At 40.5% G+C, this 18898-nt stretch overlaps 1 protein-coding gene across 3 annotated transcripts in view; it reads right to left on the reverse strand.

Annotated features, from left to right (window-relative positions):
* The window catches only part of CTNND2 (catenin delta 2), a 679731-nt gene that overhangs the window by 301090 nt on the left and 359743 nt on the right, over window positions 1-18898 (reverse strand). The gene's annotated exons all lie outside the window — the stretch shown is intronic.

Raw genomic sequence — 18898 nt, forward strand, 5'->3', positions numbered from 1 at the left:
AATTAACAGATGTATGTGGCTTCAGCTTTTTACAGTTTGGCTTTTCTGTAATAACGATCGCATATATTAAACAGTTTCTTTACCATTCAGTCATCATTATTACTGTGTTCAAGCTACAGTCCACGTCGCTTTCTTTCCAAAAAATTCCAAGCCTAAACAAACCCAAGCGTACTATTTGATAAAGAAGTCTTGTTTTTCAGCTCAGAGTACTTGATGAGTTTTCTTTTTTTTTTTTCTAAGGATAAGCCTTGTTTATTTCACTTAATTATATCCAGTCGTTCTGCATGAGAAATGCTAACTTGTCCCTTCGTGGGCCCCCAGCACATTAGATCTATTGATTACTGCCACTGTCGCGTACACACGGTGATGTAATACTTTGGTGCCTGTAGGGATGGATGGCAGCCTTTAAAATATTAATAGCTCCTCTCGTGGCATAGGAGTCACCCTGATGTCGGTGAATCTTTGTCAGCCCATCTTATCTTCCTCATCACAGCACTGCGCGGCCGGAGAGCCAAGTGCAGGCAGCCAGCTTAAACTGGGGCTGCCAGATGGAAGGGCGTGTTGGGAGCGTGAACAGTGACACCTTCCACAGTTATTTAGTCGTTTAACAAAACCAGCGCATGTTCTAATATTCACTAGGTTCAAGTACAAGCGATTTAACTTACCACGTACACACAGCAAATTCCCCGATTTTTGCTCTGAGAGCATGCAGCAGACAGGGAAAGGCTCTTCCTACACTGCGCTCTCACATGGTTTAGAGATGACCTTCCACAACCACTTTTAATGGTGAACTCGTTCTGTCTCCGTACACAAAGAACTACACTAAAGAATGCCCACCTAATCCTTTCCCTATGCTTTCACTGATTCTAGTCTCTTCTAATTCTCAATAAACTAGCTTACTCTTCCATGGCGTCCAGGCCCAGCAAGTGAAATACAAGAGGAGAGAAAAGAAGAGAGCTATGCCTTGGCCATTGCTTGAGTTACGGAGAGGTCTACCTTCAACCCAACAGCTATCATCTATAGCGGATTCAGCGGCTCCACGGGGACGACAGGTTCATCTTCTGGTTGGCACTAACAAGCTCATGAGAGCACAGAAGGTGACACAAACCTTAAGGGACGTGAAATGATTACACTGATTTTGCTCCTACAGAACACGTGAAAAGTTCAGTTTAAAAAGACTCACAATGGCAAAGTGCCAATGAATTTTACCAGAAATAACTCCCCGTACATTCCTGAAGCAAAGGCCAAATTTTATGTCCTTTAAGTCTTTGCTACAAGGACGTACAGCTGCTCCCAAAAGATTTCTACTTAGAAAACATGCAAACAACCGCAACCCCAAATTAACAAATTTCCCCTAGCCTGTTTGTCAGAAATGGCAGAACCATTATAACTGACATTTTCCAAAAAACAACCCGAACCACTTATAAACAAATTGTAGTAGGCTATATAAAGCGGCAGCGTTCGCATCTAAAGTGTAGACTGGGATTATGACACTATTTCACCTATCAACCCAATTTATACTGCAAAGTCAATTCCATTCACCAGAATATTCCAGATATAGAACAAATTTAGAAATTAAGTTCTGGTACTTGTATTTTCCTTACAAGTACAGAAGGAGTCAGGGCTCCACGTATGCTGTGAGGTTATTAAAAATGTATCACATGCATAGGAGAGATGAAAGTAATCCTGCATGGGTGCTTATAAATCCAACATTTTGCAGCTTTCCATTCTCTGACTCTGCAAATAGGGTTTACTAAGTATTTTCCATTTAACTAATTTTGTTGCAAATTTGTTCTTTAGTGAAAGAAATATTTTCACAGATGTTTTTAAAGAGCATAGAGGAAATACAGACTTAGTTGTAAAATGTATCTGTAGACTTTATTTTAGTCTTTTGGATTTTGAATTTTCAGTGAGAGTTTGCCCGTGATCCATCAAGTGACATGATTAAGTTCAGAAAATTCACAAAAGCGTAACTTTCGCAGGAGGGGCAGAAGTTGCAGCAATTTTTGTGCATGAAAGTGTTTGTACTCATTCTGAAAGTAATTATGCTGTGGCATTTCAGCAGCTTAAATAATGATTAAACTATCACATGCTATGAACTCAATATGTTTAAATTTTCATTGCATCTGGCTTTCAAGTGCTCCTTTCATATTACTGTGGCTCACTAGGGGATTTACATAGCCAGCTAGAATCCCATACATGGGTTCCCTGCACCATTTAGCCTAAACGCTTCCATGCACTTTAAGAAACTTATCCAAACTGTAGAAAAAGATTTTTAGTAAAAAGTTTGGAGCACGTGGTTTTAAGTTCACTAACTACTGTATAGCATTTTTTACTTTGTACCTTAACAAGCAGTAACGAAAAATTAAAACATACATACAATAAAGTAATTACAAAGTCATTTGAGAGAGACAAACAGATAGATATTTAAATTTAAAGTAAGCCCACGTTTCTCAAGCAAACGTAGAATAGACTTGTGGCTGCTCACCTGTAAATAAGTCTAAACCAAGTGTACAATCTACAGGATACATTTGAGATCAATCAGCGTGATCTTGAAAAAACACATGTTCCTTTTTCAAGTTTTAGGGACTACAAGCAGTCCCATCTTGTCTGATAGGGAAAAGATAGATTGCTTTTCTGATTAACATTCTGGAGATTTCAATCTGAAGGCAAAACGAAACCTTCTGAAGAGCCCGCAGCTCACCCAGGAGAGAAGAAAGTGGTTTGTTTGTGTACTTCCATAGGCTGATGGCTCTTGACAACATACTGTTTCTTCCTGGCAAAAATTTAAACCCTGTTGTGTTCATGCAACTATTTTTTGTTTGTTTTCAGAAGAGCTAAGGCAGCTGGAAATTCTCTAATTTCACTTAGGCACTGGAAATCACTAGTTAACTACCAGAACAATGCGGTCTTATTTGTTCCCTTAATGCTACATAATTAACTACCAATCTTCAATTTAAAATAAGCTTGAAAACAAACACTTTCAGCTTCATAAGGTTTAGTTTAGCAGATACCAAGGATTGGTAGTATTGCTTTAAAAATTCATACTACATTTTGTTTCTATTTGGGGATATGGGGAAGGTATAACTACCTGTTTTCCCCTGTTTTTTAACCACCACCTTAAAAAAAAAATAAATCTATTTGCCTTGTGAATGAATATTAGTGTTGGATTATTCATAATGCATAGTACCAAATTTTCACTGATTCAGTCAATGCCACTTTCCTCCTGAGTGCAAATTCAGGAAACTAAGTCAGAGCCACCCTACTGCAGGAGACGCCACAGCGGACCAACTTCAAAAGATGGAGCAGGGCATAGTAATTAACTCTTTAATTTGTCTCCAGTTTGGCGGACACATACGGCAGACAGTACCTTCCTCTTCCTCTTAACCTCGAGCAGAGCAGTGTGCAAGGCTCCACATCTTCCTCATCCTGGCTGCTGTAACCCGGCTCAGTAAGGAGCTCACAGGAGAGAGAGAGGGTCTGCATCTACCTTGGGACACAGACAAAGTGCACTGCAGCTGGGGAAAGCTGCTGGAGCATGGAGAAGACCAGGCAAGAAGAGAACAGAGGAGGATGAAGGACATGCCTACATCAGGAAGCCAACCCACAATGAAACCTCAGGGGTGATGGAGAGCAGAGGACTTTTCTAGGAATTGGGGAAGGGAAACAGGAGCTTCCTTTGTGGTCCGGAGACCCAGGTGCCAGCAGGCACAGCAGAATTAGAGGAAAGGAGTCACCCATTCAGACAGGGAGGGGAGGGGGCAGGCTTCTTGTGAAGCCCTTTTAAATAGTTTATATTACCCACCCCTCTTACTGGCAGTTATGTTATTATATGTATTATTTTTCTCTTTCAAAAACCTAATAGTTTGAAGAGATTTGGAGCACCTGAGAGGACCTACCTACTTCAAGCAAAAGAGGGAAGAGGAGCAGATACACTGCAGGACTTGACCCTCCCCTGGGCTCCACCACTAAAGAGAGCAGCACTGAAGCCCACACTTTGCCACCTTCCTGCCATATTGCATTCAACAAAATGAGCGTAGCCTGGCGTCACGCTGAACAGGCTGATGCGTGGCATTTAGTATGTTGCACATGGCCATAAATGTAAGCTGGTGAGTTACAGACTCCCTCACAAGCCACAGTAGAAGGAGAGCTTCCCCAGCGCCTCCCTGCTAGGTAGATCTTCCAGCAAGGAGTATGTCAGGGAGCTGGTGGAAGCGCAAGGCAAAGGCTGCAGAACGAGCCCCACCACACACAGCTGGGGCTATTCCTGCGCCCCTCACCCGGGAGGGATAAGGTACTGCATTGGCAGTATTTCTTCATGGGCTGCTGTTTTTCTTTCTGAATAACAAGACAATGCTGCAATAAGGCGCAGCGTAGCTATTTAAAAACCAAACCAAGGAAGTAAGTAAGTGGCCATAAAATGATGAGATTATTATTAATTCAAGGGCATCGCTGTAACAGTTGATTACGGGAAACTGAAGTTACACAAAGGATCCAGCTTACTATTATCATCCATGGCTGGGTCAAAAATGCAGAAAAAATTGAAATTATAAAAACATTTGTCCTCTTATTTTCAAAAACAATATTTCCTTTGGAAATGAAATCTTTTGCCTGTCATTTCTGCTCTCTTCAGACCACCTCCTCTTCCTTCTTCCAGCATTCAGAGTTAAAAAAAAAAACAAAACCAAACCAAATCCAACCAGGCAAAATAAAAGATCACAACCTAAAACCTTCAGTTTGAATTATTTTTTTAAACAAATTATTCTTGAACAGTTAATGTCTGCATGCAGAAATACTATATAAGTCTGTTTCAGAACAGCAGAATACCAGGATACTTCTCAGCACCTGCACATACTGTTCTACCTCTACCCGTGCTTGCTTAGGCAACAAAAAATTAGTTACAATATACAACAAATACACATGAACTTCTAATTATTCCACTTCTTATTCAAGACGTGATAAGATATTGCAGACCAATAAGTAAAAAAAAGAAGATAAAAAGAATGGTAATACAACAATAAAATTCCACTGGTATACTTACTTTACCATATTTCTCTATTTAGGTCATCCCTTAGATTTCCTGTTTTTCAAACCACACTTTGCAGCATACTTAAAACAAGATAAAAGAAGCTTTCCATTGTGTGAAAAAAAAAAAAGTGTATTTGCTTCTAAACAATATCTTGTTCCTCAGCATAAAAATTTATATTCACTTGTGCAACTGAAGTTATACCTACATTTCATCATAACAATCCAACTTATACATTGAAGAAAGGTCCAAAATGTCCATTTTTGTATGCTCAGAAACTGCCAAAGGCTAAGGCTACTATATTCCAATCCACTGGAATATGCTTGCCAATTTCAGTAGGAGCCAAATAAGTTTTTAAGATATTCTAAGAGTATTAAAGTGGTGTGTGCTGTCATGGCTTAACCCCAGCCAGCAGCTAGGACCACACAGCCACTTGCCCAGTTCTCAGTTCTCCCCCTTCACCCTCAGATGGGTAGGGAGAAGAGAAAGAAAAGGAGGGGAAAGGAAAGGGCGGGGAAAAGCCACCTCATGGGTTGAGATAAAAACAGTTCAACAGAACAGTATCAGAAAAGGAAAATAGCAATAATTACAATAATGACACAAGTCACTCTCACCACCCAATAAACTGGTGAATTGGCACTGAACCGAGCAGTGATCAGGAGTTCCCACCTTCCAGCCAACCCCCATTTACATACAAAGCATGAGGTCTATGGTATGGAACATTTTGTTGGCCATTTTGTTGTTCCGCCTATGCTCCTTCTCAGCTTCTATGGGAAGCCGAAAAAAGTCCTTGAATGGTATTCACATCACCTAGCATCAACTAAAACAATATGCATTACTGACATTCCTTTCATACCAAATCTGAAACACAGCAGCCACTAGAAAGAAAATTACCCCAGCTGAACCCAGGACATGTGCTAACACAGGAAATGCACCAATTGAACGTACAGTATAAAACCCATTTTTAACTTATAGGCTGCTGTTAACAGAGTAGCTATATTATTAGAAATGTTTAGCAGACCAACTATGTCAGCACCACTGCTCCAAATTTTAAAAGTGTGTTTCTTTCTGCTTGTTTTCCTGTGACAAGAGGGGATTCAACACTCCCTGGCATCGCCAAAATCCAAGAGTATGGCACGTAGCTTTCCTTTCCTCGCTTGCTTGGAAGCAAACCCTGAAAGATGCTGGGTGTCAGCTGCCCACTGCAATCCACAGTCCTGGACCAGGTAGCACAATGCCCAAATTATGCAAAGAAAGGATTAGATTTAATAAAAATAAATAAAAAAAAAGAGCAAGAAGCAAAGACCACAATGAATCAGCACAGTACTGAATATTGATTCAATGAATAGTCATCAAAGCCTATGGGAGCTTCAGTGAGATTACAAAAAACTATGCATCAGCACCGTCAGTGAAGGAATAGCCAGGAAACTTGGTTGGGAATCAGAGCTAGTGAGTCATGAGATGTTTGACGTTTTCTTCCCTTCCCCCAGAGGGTAGGGCCTTGCCTGGTGACCAAGCAGTAGCAGAGCTCACCCGAATTGTAGCCCTTCATTGTCACAAGCAGAAGAGTATCTCACGTAGGAAACCCACTAGGACTTGGGTTCTAAGGAGCTTACCAGTGTCAGAAGTTAAGCAGTTTTCCAAGCGCTGAGAAATCACGCTAACTGATGAGAGTATGGTCTCGTACCCTTACACTGATTAGAGACAGGGGGGCGAAGAAGCACAACCTCTTAAATTTTGCTATTTGTCATATTACTACATCACATTACCACAGTGAGGATTTAAAAACAAACACATGATGTGAAGTCAGATAAGAATTAAGTACAATCAGTATTTGTGATGATGTATTTTTACATACAGGGCAGATAGTTAAAGTGGTAGGAATCTGTGGATTAACTGCACTGTAAACTCAGACGACTTTATACCTTTTCTATCTTATATTGTAGTTTCATTGCTGGGTCATAAAGCTAAATAGCCGGATGAACGTGGAATTCTTGTAAAGGAGGAACTCACAAAAAGAAACCAAAAAAATTTGTTCCCTGTGGGGATATCCATGACAGCCTATCCATAGTGTTCACCAGTCAAACATCTGAAAAGTTACTCCAGTTGCCTAATCCTTAGACTGCAGTATCTCATGGAATGCTTCACAAATTGTACCTTCACCGTATGTAAGAATTCAAGATGATACTACAGCAATAGTCTGGTCAATCTTCAAAACAAAAAGAAAAAGGCTGAATTATGAAATGGGACTAATATATTACATTACAGAGCCGAATTTATCGTGGAACAACTATTCAATAATACATTATCTGCTAGTTGTTCAATTATAAAATAATTACCGTATAATGACAAGTTACATACAGTACCATATTAGTACAAGATAAGGGCATGATTAATTCAGTATTCTAAATCTATGCAATAATTACTTCTGAATTGTCTAGAATAATTACACTACAAACTACAGAAACATATACCTAGTCAGCCCCCATGAGATAATTGCATGCTTGTTAGTTTGTCATGTGAAGTTCCCAACCAAAACATCATGCAAGTGAAAGGAGAAGGGTTTTTTTTTTCTCTCCTTAAGATTTCAAGCCCGTTGGCTTACCGGGGCACTTTTCCTTCTCCAAGGAAGTAGTAAAGTGGAGCACTACTATTGTGTTATACATCTCCATTTGGTCAGTCATCTATTGCGTTGCCAGTTCTAATTGACAAAGGAAATAGACCAAAACGTGCTCCAACGAACATTTAATTAGCTCCCATACCAATTATAAACAACACTTCACTCACCTTCGATCAACTGACAGAAGTAGTAATGATAAATTACAGAGTAAGTGTAAATAAAGTGTTTTTAATTAGTGTAATTAATCACTTCACACATTCTTCAACCTGCTTTGCTCATTTGGGTAACAGTTGAAAGAAAGCACTAGCAAAACTCCTTTAATGTCCTTTAAACATTCATTTACAGAGTTAATAGGTTGAGGTGCCTCACATCCCAGAGAGAGGAACCATCTCCTAACTGTTAGTATATGCCTAATTAAGGATTGCAAATACCAAAAAGTCACCGCTTACTATTCCTTCTGCCTTTCAGGTCATTTAGTTTGAGTGTGAAACATTGATTTCTACCCTACAACCTCCTTTTTTCACTTGTTCATTTAAGTGTGTATACTCACGGTAAGTAGTCGCTGACCGCTCCTAGTTGTATTTGTTGCCCAGATTTGCAAAGGGATGGACAATTAAAAAAGATGCAATAAAATAAAGATCAGGTCGGGTACCTGTAGAGTGAGCACTCAATTTCCAAGTGCTCCACTGTATTTGGGATGCTGGGGGAATCCTACAACTAGACTGAAAGAGCAATAAAACCAGGGATGGCTCTTGATGGTAACCTGCCAGGGTCTTTCCACAGCATCTGACAGTAGGGAATAGGGGATAATAGTTACAGATGAGGTGGATGGACCTGTTCATTGGGTTACTAAATACTTCGGCATCTCACTGGTGTATCCTGTTTTTCAAGTCCTGCTCCCAGAATTAAGCTGCGTTTTCCAGCTGGGACCAGGAGTAAATGTTCCCTCCAAATCGTAACAGTAAAGAACATCTGTTTGTCTGTTTATTTTAAACCCCTCTGTTGTGGTATGGCCTATTTTTGAGGTCATGTGAAACATTCTTTGAAGAAACTGAGATGATATAGGATGGTTTTGGAAAGCAACGGAATTGAGTGAGGGGAAGGGAAGGCCTGCGGGGAAGGGAAGGCCTGCGGGTGCCTCAGGGGCTGGCAAGGAGCAGCCACCTTGCCACTGAAGTGCAGATGTCTCTTCCCCATTTTCTAGTCTCTGGGGAAGTTGCAAGAAGCGCAGGTGGAAGCAGTGGAGACAGGGCGAAATTGTGGGGGAAAATCCCGGGAACTAGATGTGAGAACCTCTGTGGCTATCATAAAAAGAAGACGTTTTCTGAATTACAGCCAGAGAAAGGAGAGATTAAACCAAGGCTAAATTTAAGATCTGAAGACTAAAACAAATCCTGCCAGCTACAACTGGTCAAACGGATTCTGTAGGAAAAGTAGGACTTTCGGGCCGACTGTTAGTGAGATCTCAAACAGAAGATAACAAGTAGCTATAACAATACTAATAAGCATTGCCCCCATTCTCCCTCCAAATCCAGGACTAGTACTAGAATAGTACTAGGAAAATATTTCAAGACCTACCTTCTAGGAGGCATTAAATATTAAAGATATCAGTACCTTTGTATTACAAGAAAAAATGCCAAAGCTGCAACATAACAAAGGTATTACGTTGCCTTGTAATGCAGGAAGTTGGAAAAAAAGGAGGGGGGGGAGCGAATGCATGCTTAGAATGAAGAAATGACAATACTTTATATGCTAAATCACAAGCAGCTCCCTTATTATGAAACAAACACTTCTCTTTAGATTAGAGGCAGCAATTCTTAAACGAGTACACTGAAAACAAACTTGTTTTCCAAAAACGGAAAGTAATTTATATGCAATACCATGCTCTACCAGCATTAAGAGGGCTATGTTCTACCTACAAATAGAGAAAAGGGCTTTAGTGTTGCTACAGAACCTATTCTTAGGTACTGGAAAATAGGATTTGGTGGAATACATTCAGAAATGTAGAATAAGTTCATTTTCACCCAAGAATTCTCTAAATGATACATATCTGGAGAAATGATGCAAAAAGTAGGCTGATACCATTATGTAAGGGAACAATACAAGGATATCCCTTCTAACTCTCTTTCTGACCTAATTGCTGTTGGAACAAAAGATGAAGAACTCTTTATTTCAAGAGTAAGTGAACTGCGAATAGAAAACACTTTCATTACATGCTGATTATCTTATGCTTTTTACACAAGAGAAAAATTCTGCCATTATTGTAAGAGGAAAACAGAGGTGTTGGCTAGGATTTGAAATAATAAATCACTACTCCAAGGGACAGCAAAGCACCACAAATGTCCACAAGAAGCAGGAGAAAAACATAAGACCTGAAGTGCATAGAAAAACATCAGGCATCACACCCCAAGAATAAATGGTTCTTTTTTGATTACTGGAAGATACTTTTTTTTTGGATGGTCATATTGAAATCCCAGAGTCGGGGCAGGGGAGAGCACCAATGTCTAATTCAGAGAAGACACCTGACACTACCAGGTTTCCAACTACTGCGTAATGCTAATGAAATGCCTCCGAGTAAGAGGAATCCCCGTGCGATTAAGCTAGGGCTACAGAGTGTCAAATGTGATCTCCTCTTAGCGATTGGTAGGAACATCTTTCAAAACCTCGGCACTCGCAAAATATTACCCAGTGGTTAAAACTCACTAACTGTGCACCTACGAGGGACAGGAAGAAAACCAAAGAGAAATAAGTAGTTCTTCAATAACTGAGCATACTAAGGAAGTATTTAATAGCAAGGAGTTTCTTTAGGGATAGATAAACTTTATGGCAAAAGCTTGTAGGCAGTGTATTATAAAGAGAATAGAATTTCCAGTGAGTTTACACAAAAGTTCTTCTGGAAGTTAGGAAACGTATTGCAAATATGAAATACTATCAGATAGATTCATGGAACAAGGTAACACAGCAAAGCCTAAACAATCCTGACATAATTGGGTAACTTCAGTGTTATTTACTCAGATAGTGTATGTTTTGCTTTCTATATCGTACCACACATTGCACTACTCCAGATGTTTGTATGAAATGTAATCCAGGCAGATCTTCTTTCACAAGCAATACTTGGTAATGTTTGACAGTAGAAAAAAAATCCGGAGTTCCATTACTAATGAGAGAAATAACTGAAGATGCCAGACAACAACACCTACAGACATGCACTGAGCAAGAATAGGTTTATACATATTTAAGTGCAGAATACAGAAGTTGCCTTTGTCCTTTATTTTAATAGAAAAAGCTATCCTAAATTTAGATTAAAAACAAGGATAACCTACTACTGCAAATTTTTAAATGACCCCAAGATTAAACAACTTCTTTTGCAGAAGATTAATCATATTTTATGAAATCGCTTGCTAAACTCGGCAGATAACAAAATGAGATAGTCTCCGAAAGAGATAATTTATCATTGGCCATTAGGATGATGTGCTTTATAGGAGCAATAAATAGGAAGAACACAGGAACAAGATGGGCAGCAAGGATAACTACTAAATTACATTTCTGCCCTATGGGGGACACAAAGAGGAAAAACAATATCCTCTAGCCTTCCATCTAAGGATATCTAAAGATAATGTGGAGCTCTTTTGGCACTAAAATTTCTGCTGGCACTTGTTACACATCCACAAGAAGCCTCTGTCAACAAAACCTTGTCAGTGGCCTACGGTAGACATGATATGAATTACATGAAGACTATAAATCACTTCTTTCCACAAATGGCATGATTGGTACTTCTGTGAAACTCTACAGGTTGTACGCGATATTAGGAGAGGCAGAAGTCACACAATATTTCACTGTAACAGAAGTTTACTATCTATTAAAAGATCAGACTGTGGAACCACAGGAGAACAGTACCTGAACTGGGCTTCTGGATGGGATTAGATGCATTTCTGAATGTGACCACAAGAAGAAACTTGCATGCAGGAGGAGGCACTGTATGCAGCAACACAGACTGCAAGCTCCGACTCGGAAAGAACTGCCATGTCTCCATTTGGGAAACGGTGAATTTTGGCATAAACAATTTTATTTTTCAATTTGTGTTTTCATTATCCGTCTCCCATTTTGCAAAGAATAACTACATTTAAAATGGAGTGTGTGCTTTGTTTACAGAAAAAAAAAAGCCAAGTAAATTAAGAACATATTTTCCATGATTAAACCCTAATTTTTTGGAAGTATTTTATACCTTTAAAGACCAACTCTGAATGTCAAGTGTTCCTAGTCACTCTCTGTGCCTAGCGCAGCCTAAAGCTGCTATTGATAGTATTGAACTATTATGTTCCCTTTTTATTTCTAGGAAATAAAATCAGATGGTTATAGACATCACACAGACATGACTCACATGGAAGCTGAATGCATTATCAGAAATCAAAAAATAAGACAAATCTCTTCTGATAAACCTAAATTAGACTGTTGAAAAAGAATAATAATTTTAATACAGCCTACCAGCTTCTGACTATAAACCATACAAAACTAGTCACAGATATATGGATCTAATACAAAGGCATCAGTAGATCTGTTGTGCTATTATGTTGTTCTATGAACTTAACCAGTTGCACAAAACAGGTTTTCTCTTCTTGTGCAAAGTAGAACTCCCTTTTTTCCTGACCTTTGGCAGGCTTAAATCTTCAATCTTTTCTGTCCACATATGAAAATGGCTATTAGGTCTCTGAGGCGAGCCAGTTCAGAATGTGTTTAGCACTACCACAGAAGTCAATTAAGAAGTAAGTCAAAAAGGTCAATATTTTATGACAATCTTTTTCATCTACCAAAAACTCCTCTGCCGTAAAACAGAAAGCATGCCCTTTTGCTTCTGCTTTCTCTGTCTGTGTCCACAGTTGTGCACTGTTCTCTGCTCTCATATTGTACTCAGAAAATGCATTTCTCCATTTGTGAGGCCAGAATGGAAAAAACTGAGGCAACTCCCTACTCTGCGTTATCACAGAAGTCACAAAAATCCTACTTTATTGAGAGCTATGTAAACTGCAGGAAGCACAAAAAAACCCCAAAACCCAAACCCACACCTCCCAAAATTTTCAGTTCCATATATGTCATTTCACCCAGGCTAACAAGCCAACTATCTCTTTTTTCAAGGCTGCATCTACACAACTGCTCATGCTCACGAGCTGGCACCGGCAGATCTCAGGACGATGCGGCTCTTGGCACCTCTTACGGCACCGAGCGTGCGGGCGCTGGCATGACACTAAGGCACAAGCGGGGCAAGTGGTTTATCCGTCTGTCGTGAGGGTGCGGGTGCCTTTATTTCCTGGCCCATACTACAGGCGCAATATTTACTGATGCTCTTTTGCATTCTAGGTTCGGATGCCAAAAGTCTTTCTTTGTTCTGCTCCTACAGATGCTACCATAAGTCACTGTCACTTTCTAATGAGTTTCAGTAACTGCTTCCTGCAGTAGATGAGGGAACACCTGGTTGCCTGTGCGGGATGTGTGTTTGCCACGGGCTAAGCATTGCAAAACTGATCGCTACCTCCTTTCCATCTTTGATATTGCTACTAATTGTTCCTGCTTTCCTGGTCTTGACTCTCTCATCTTTCCAGTTCCCCCCTCCATATATATTTTACCTGCTGTTACTGCTCCTCTGTTTATTTGACATTCACATTTTGTACTGCAGTAATAAAGATAAATTTGAGGGGTTGTTTTCTTTAGGCAAGGATTTTAAGCCAGTTGCACAGCATTAAATGACACCAGGTACCAAAGTCAGACTCATCTCAGGACAAGCAAGCTCAGAGACATGAAGTATTATCCTGGTATCAGTATGGAATTTAAATATAAAAGCACATTTCATCATGTAGACATAACTGGAGATAAGGGAACTCCAAGAAACATGCTGCAGGTGACAGACACTGAAACAAAAAAAAATCAGCCTATAGGCTACAGTACAGAAAAGGAGGGAAATTAGAAATTACTTAGTTGCAATGTTGTCATTGCATTACCTCTGGACTCCCAACATGCCACACTAGTGAGCAGTGTCGTTTTGCTTGAAATTACATAAGCATGTAAAAAGTGAGGATAGCAATGCCACTTTTACCAGAAAACGTGTTTTGAATTTTTTTTTTTTTTTTTTTTTTTGCCTCTGAGGATGAATCATCATCTGTTTCGGGGACAAGACACAGGCTTTATTTCATGATGCGTGAGAACAGAAAAGATAAAGGAACTGGAAAAGCAAAGATGGAATGAAACAAGAAGGGAAGCAACAGACATAAGGATATGGTACGACAGTAATGGGTAGTTTAGGGGAAGATGGGACAGCAAGAAAAGGCAAGAGAGCAGAGGAAAGGAGAGGGCTAGAGAGAGACACCAAGATGGCATGAGCATCTCTGGCTGGACATTCCTTCCAGAGGAGAGGAAACTGCAAGAGGCAGCCTACAGCAGTTTAGGTCCAACAGGAAGGACACGTACTGCACCATCGTGTTTTCAACAGTGGCTTCTAGTGCTTTCTCCCTGAGAAGCCTATAAACCCCCCCAGACACCTTATTGATCTACAGAAGGGCCACAGAAGAATTGGATTGAAGCCCTGCACAGGAGAGTGCCCACAGCAACCACTGTGCCACCCCTGAGGAACTGCGATGGTTCCTTCAGCCTTCACCAGGCCTTCTGCTTGTAAACAACCACACATGAACTTGAAAACAAGCAGCAAACCAAAGCAGAAGATCAGCTGGACCCAAGTCCAGCCCATGGACCACGAAGATGATGAGAGGGCTGGAGCACCTCTCCTATGAAGACAGGCTGAGAGAGCTGGGGTTGTTCAGCCTGGAGAAGAGAAGGCTCCAGGGAGACCTTATAGTGGCCTTCCAGTACCTGAAGGAGATCTACAGGAGAGATGGGGAGGGGCTGTTTGCAAGGGCATGTAGCGATAGGACAAGGGGCAATGGTTTTAAACTAAACCTAGGGTAGGTTTAGATTAGACATTAGGAAGAAGTTCTTTACAATGAGGGTGGTGAGGCACTGGAACAGGAATCCCAGTGGTGAGGGCCCATACTGTGGCTCTGGTCTCAAGTCTGACTCTTTGCAGTGGTCTCCTCCTGCTTTCATAAGGGAAGAGACCAAAGGAAACTTCACTGATGCTCTTAAAGTGAGAACACTGGCATGGATTTAATAGGACGCAGTATGTCAGCAACAAAGACGTACCTGTTTTACCTGGCCCTTACCATCCTGATACCTGCGATAAGAGCAGAGGTGATGGAGTACTGAATGACAGCGTTTGAGCTACATCATTTCATCCGATGCTATTCTCAATGCCTTTGAACTCTGCCTCTGACAGAGGATGAAAACAATAAAGTCCAAGCTCGGGACAGCCAGCACCGATGGAGCATTTCCTGAGGCTGCACTGGCTGTAAATACCGATGCTGAGATGTAAAAGCTGGCTCTTGGGTCAGCACTAGAGCCTGCTCCGTATTATCAAATCTTAATGTCTTAGCGGGGTTTTAGTGATGAATCTACAGAAACTTTACATGGTCAGCTCTTTCGCAAAAGGACAGTAATCTCCTGCTGAGGACTGCCCCTGGAAGCAGGTCTCGGTGTTGTAGGGATTGGTTTTGCTGTTACAATGTTCAATGACACCATGATTATTTCATGGTCACACTTAGGGTGACTGGGGCCAGGAAGGGGAAGAGAATAAAGGAAACAACCTCTTATCCCCGTTTCTCAGAAATCTAAGTATTTAACAACTACTTCAAAAGACTGAACGTGGCCCACAGTTGGGACAGTTTCTGTACAACCTTCTCCGTGAGAACATACAACGAATAACTGTGAGACCACCTTTTGTCCACCTTTCACAAGATTTACTCCATTACAAATTGCACAAAGATGAGTTTGAAACCCCGAAGTTTTGAAGACAAGATATTAAAAAGGCTTGTATTAGCAGAGATGGATGGAATTGGGAGAGGCAGCCAAAATGCCGAACCACAAATATTTACCCTAAATATATTACAATACTGACAGAACTTTCATCAATGAATCAAAATTTCCTCAGACCTCATACTCCAATTTATCTGGAGCTAAGACTTGTCTGACTGGCACTTGTCTGACTGTTGAGTCAACTGCCAGGTTTGCATTAATGCAGCAGAATGAAAGGTGGCATAACCCACGTCACACACTTCTGCCACTCCTACTCCAAAACTCCAATCCTAAAATGAAAGAGGGGCACGCACACTTCCTAGGTGATTTTCGTTTTTGAAATGTACTCAGAGAACACATGATTTTATTATTGTATATGTTTACCAGGAGATCTCACCAGAACACCTCCTTGGTGTGCAGAAAGAATGACTCAGCTCGATCGCCCTGGCTCTCACAGCAGATAATGAAATGGAAAGAACTTTATCTATCAACAAATTGTGAAGTCCACTGATGATAAATTTCATCTCATTGAGCATGACAGCCATCTGACAGGTGGTAATTTCACAAAGCAAGAGCTATGGGATGGAAAACACATAAACACACATCCTTTTAAACATTCATTGTGTAAATAGTGCCTTTTTGTTTCGGTTCATTTTCAGTATCTATAAACAAATCAGCCGATAAAGGATGAAAATCATAAAGGTTGAATAAGGAGTGCTCTTTCAAACTGGGACATCTGCTTTCACACTGAATAAGGAGGATCTCCCTTACTCTAAAAAATTGCTGAAACAAAACTGAATTAAGAAAATAAAATAAGAGCTTAGCCCATCTTTTTCGCCTCAGAATTAGGTAGGTTAGTGAAGTGAAAACTGTAGCTGTCTAATACAACAGCTATATATAATTTCATGTGACAAAAATAATCTGTTCATGTAACGTAAGTCATTCTTCAGAGGAAAAAAACTGACATCTAAATGGTACTACTACGCAGTTATGCTGCATTTTGGGCAAATGGTTTCAAGTGGCTAAAAGAGTTAATATATTGTGGGACGGAGTCCTCAGTGGTGAGCCATGCTTTTTCCTCCCCAGGAGGATCGAGACATCCTTAGCTGCCTGCATTTCTGTCAACATGTAGCCTCGGTGAAGTGCACTCTGAAATGGCATTAGCCAAGAAGACAGTTATTTAATCTACACTGTATTTATTCCCTTATCAGTGTGCTGAATTCTGTAATTAATCCTGAATACCAGGACAATTGGGTCAGAGATGTAAATAAAAATGTATTCAGAAAACTGGGGGAAAAAATTGTCTGGAGTACTGGCAATGTCAGGTGGGGGAAATGGCAATCCCAATATGAACCACTTGACTTTAAATTGAAATTTAAAATGTATCATTTTAGAAATATCAGACAATTGCAAGACTGATCCAAGAGGTTTTCTGACCCATGTCAACAAGAACTCTGTGTCTGCAGTTTGTAGTAATTATTTAGAAAGCAAAGAAAGAGGGTTGCCACATGCAGAGATTAAGCAAGTGAAAACCAGTGAAAAGATTCTATTTCAGTTAGAAACTTAAACACCAAAAGCTTCATAAATTTGCCCCATAATCCTTTTTAAGACCGGTCTTATGCTCATTTTGTGGAGACTGAAGCAAGGGAAATAGCATGAAAGACTGAAGTATAGATACCTTAAATTAAAATCAGAGACTTCTGGATTACAAGACATTTGAGTCTGTGGTTTAAATTAGGAAGAAAGTGCCAACAGATTTGCTCAGTAATCTCCGCAGTCCATCTCACTCTCATTTTGCTAATGCCATGACAGAGGGAGTAACTGTTGCCCACCTTCACTGCTGTAGCCTGTAAGGATTCAATGTTGTCTGTAAGGATTCAATGAGCTTCAGCTAATTATTTCAGAAATGGTTTTGATGCTAGTATCATGACCGATAGGGATTGGGGTAAAGGGGAACTTAGTAAGAGGAAAAGCAATACAGGACCGAAATTTTCCTCTCGTTCCACATTTATCTCACTCTTTACTCACGCTACCCACCTGTAAAATGCAAATTTACAAACATTGCAGAAAAAGGTAGTTTGGTCCTTAATGATCACTCAGAAGCCAGAATGCGACCTTCTCAAGCCTGAATGACAAATGTCCTCCAGTAATCGCTCTTCTTCACCCAGAGTTGTGTATCTGTGTCTACTCTCCTACCTTCCCTGAAACCTTCTTCCTTTCAATTCTTCTTACGTGTAAAGCGGGGAGGATGAAGAGAAAAGAAAGAAAGAAAAAAAGAAAAAAAGGAGGTGTACTGACCAGGTAGTAAAAGGAATGGATCTGATGTAATTGAGTGATTTTGAGACAGTGCTGTAGTGATGGGAAGGGGACAAAAAAAGTGCCTTTTGTTTCCTTTATCCCCCATTTTCCCAAGTGTCCTCATCTTCAATATTAATTTTTCATGTCCAGAGTACATACTCAGCCCTCACAAAATGTTTTGTCTTATCTCTTTCCCAACTAAATGAACCAATTCTACCATGAAAATAGCTTTTCTGAGCTACAGTCACCATTCAGTACTCCTGTATCTTATGTCTGTCTGAAACATCCCTAGCATTATCTCTGTCCTGAAATAAATTTTGCTCCTCTGCATGTTTCCTTCCCTAGTGATTCCAGGTCCTACAGATATTGTGCATTCCCGTCCTTCTCCCATGACTTGTCTCCAGCGTCCTACATGCGATTAGATTGGGGTTCTCGTGTCTGGTCTTTGCCCTGATCCTATTTAGAGTCAGTTTTTTATCTTCATTTGCGCAAAAGCAGTATTTTTGAGTTCCTGTCAGAAAGAGGTAACGATGGGGAGAAGAAATGGTTTCAGAGAGGAGCAGCCAGCTCTGCGGTCAGCTCCAGGCTGCCACGCTGAGTGTTAAAGCAATGTACAGCACGGACAAGAACGGATCGAGTGCCCTCACAGTGACACTGAGGGACCAGACTGGTCCCTAGGACACACCAGAGCTAATGGCTACTGCCACTAGCAGCAGCCTGTAACCTGCCCACCCTCAGGGACGGAGGGTACACGTGGGCCACTGTCATTCTGCTGGTGACATCCCCACAAACACTTAGGACAAGCTGAACTCCCCTCTGACTCCACAAAAAATATGTCAGATCATGTTTGATGTAAACTGGAGTGATGCAGCGGTGACAGATCTATAGCTACGTGAAGGTAAAGAGATATCACTGCAGTACAGGGAACTGGACCATGGAGATGCACGTTCAGGTCTTAACTAAGCTGCAGCATCTTGCATAAATGTGGAAGTTTCCTTACTTTGGTTTTTGTTCACTTGTAACTGGAAACACATACTTCTGGGAAGCCAATTTATACT

Source organism: Rissa tridactyla, chromosome 2 (genome assembly GCF_028500815.1).
Source record: "Rissa tridactyla isolate bRisTri1 chromosome 2, bRisTri1.patW.cur.20221130, whole genome shotgun sequence".
In the NCBI taxonomy this organism is placed as follows: Eukaryota; Metazoa; Chordata; class Aves; order Charadriiformes; family Laridae; genus Rissa; species Rissa tridactyla.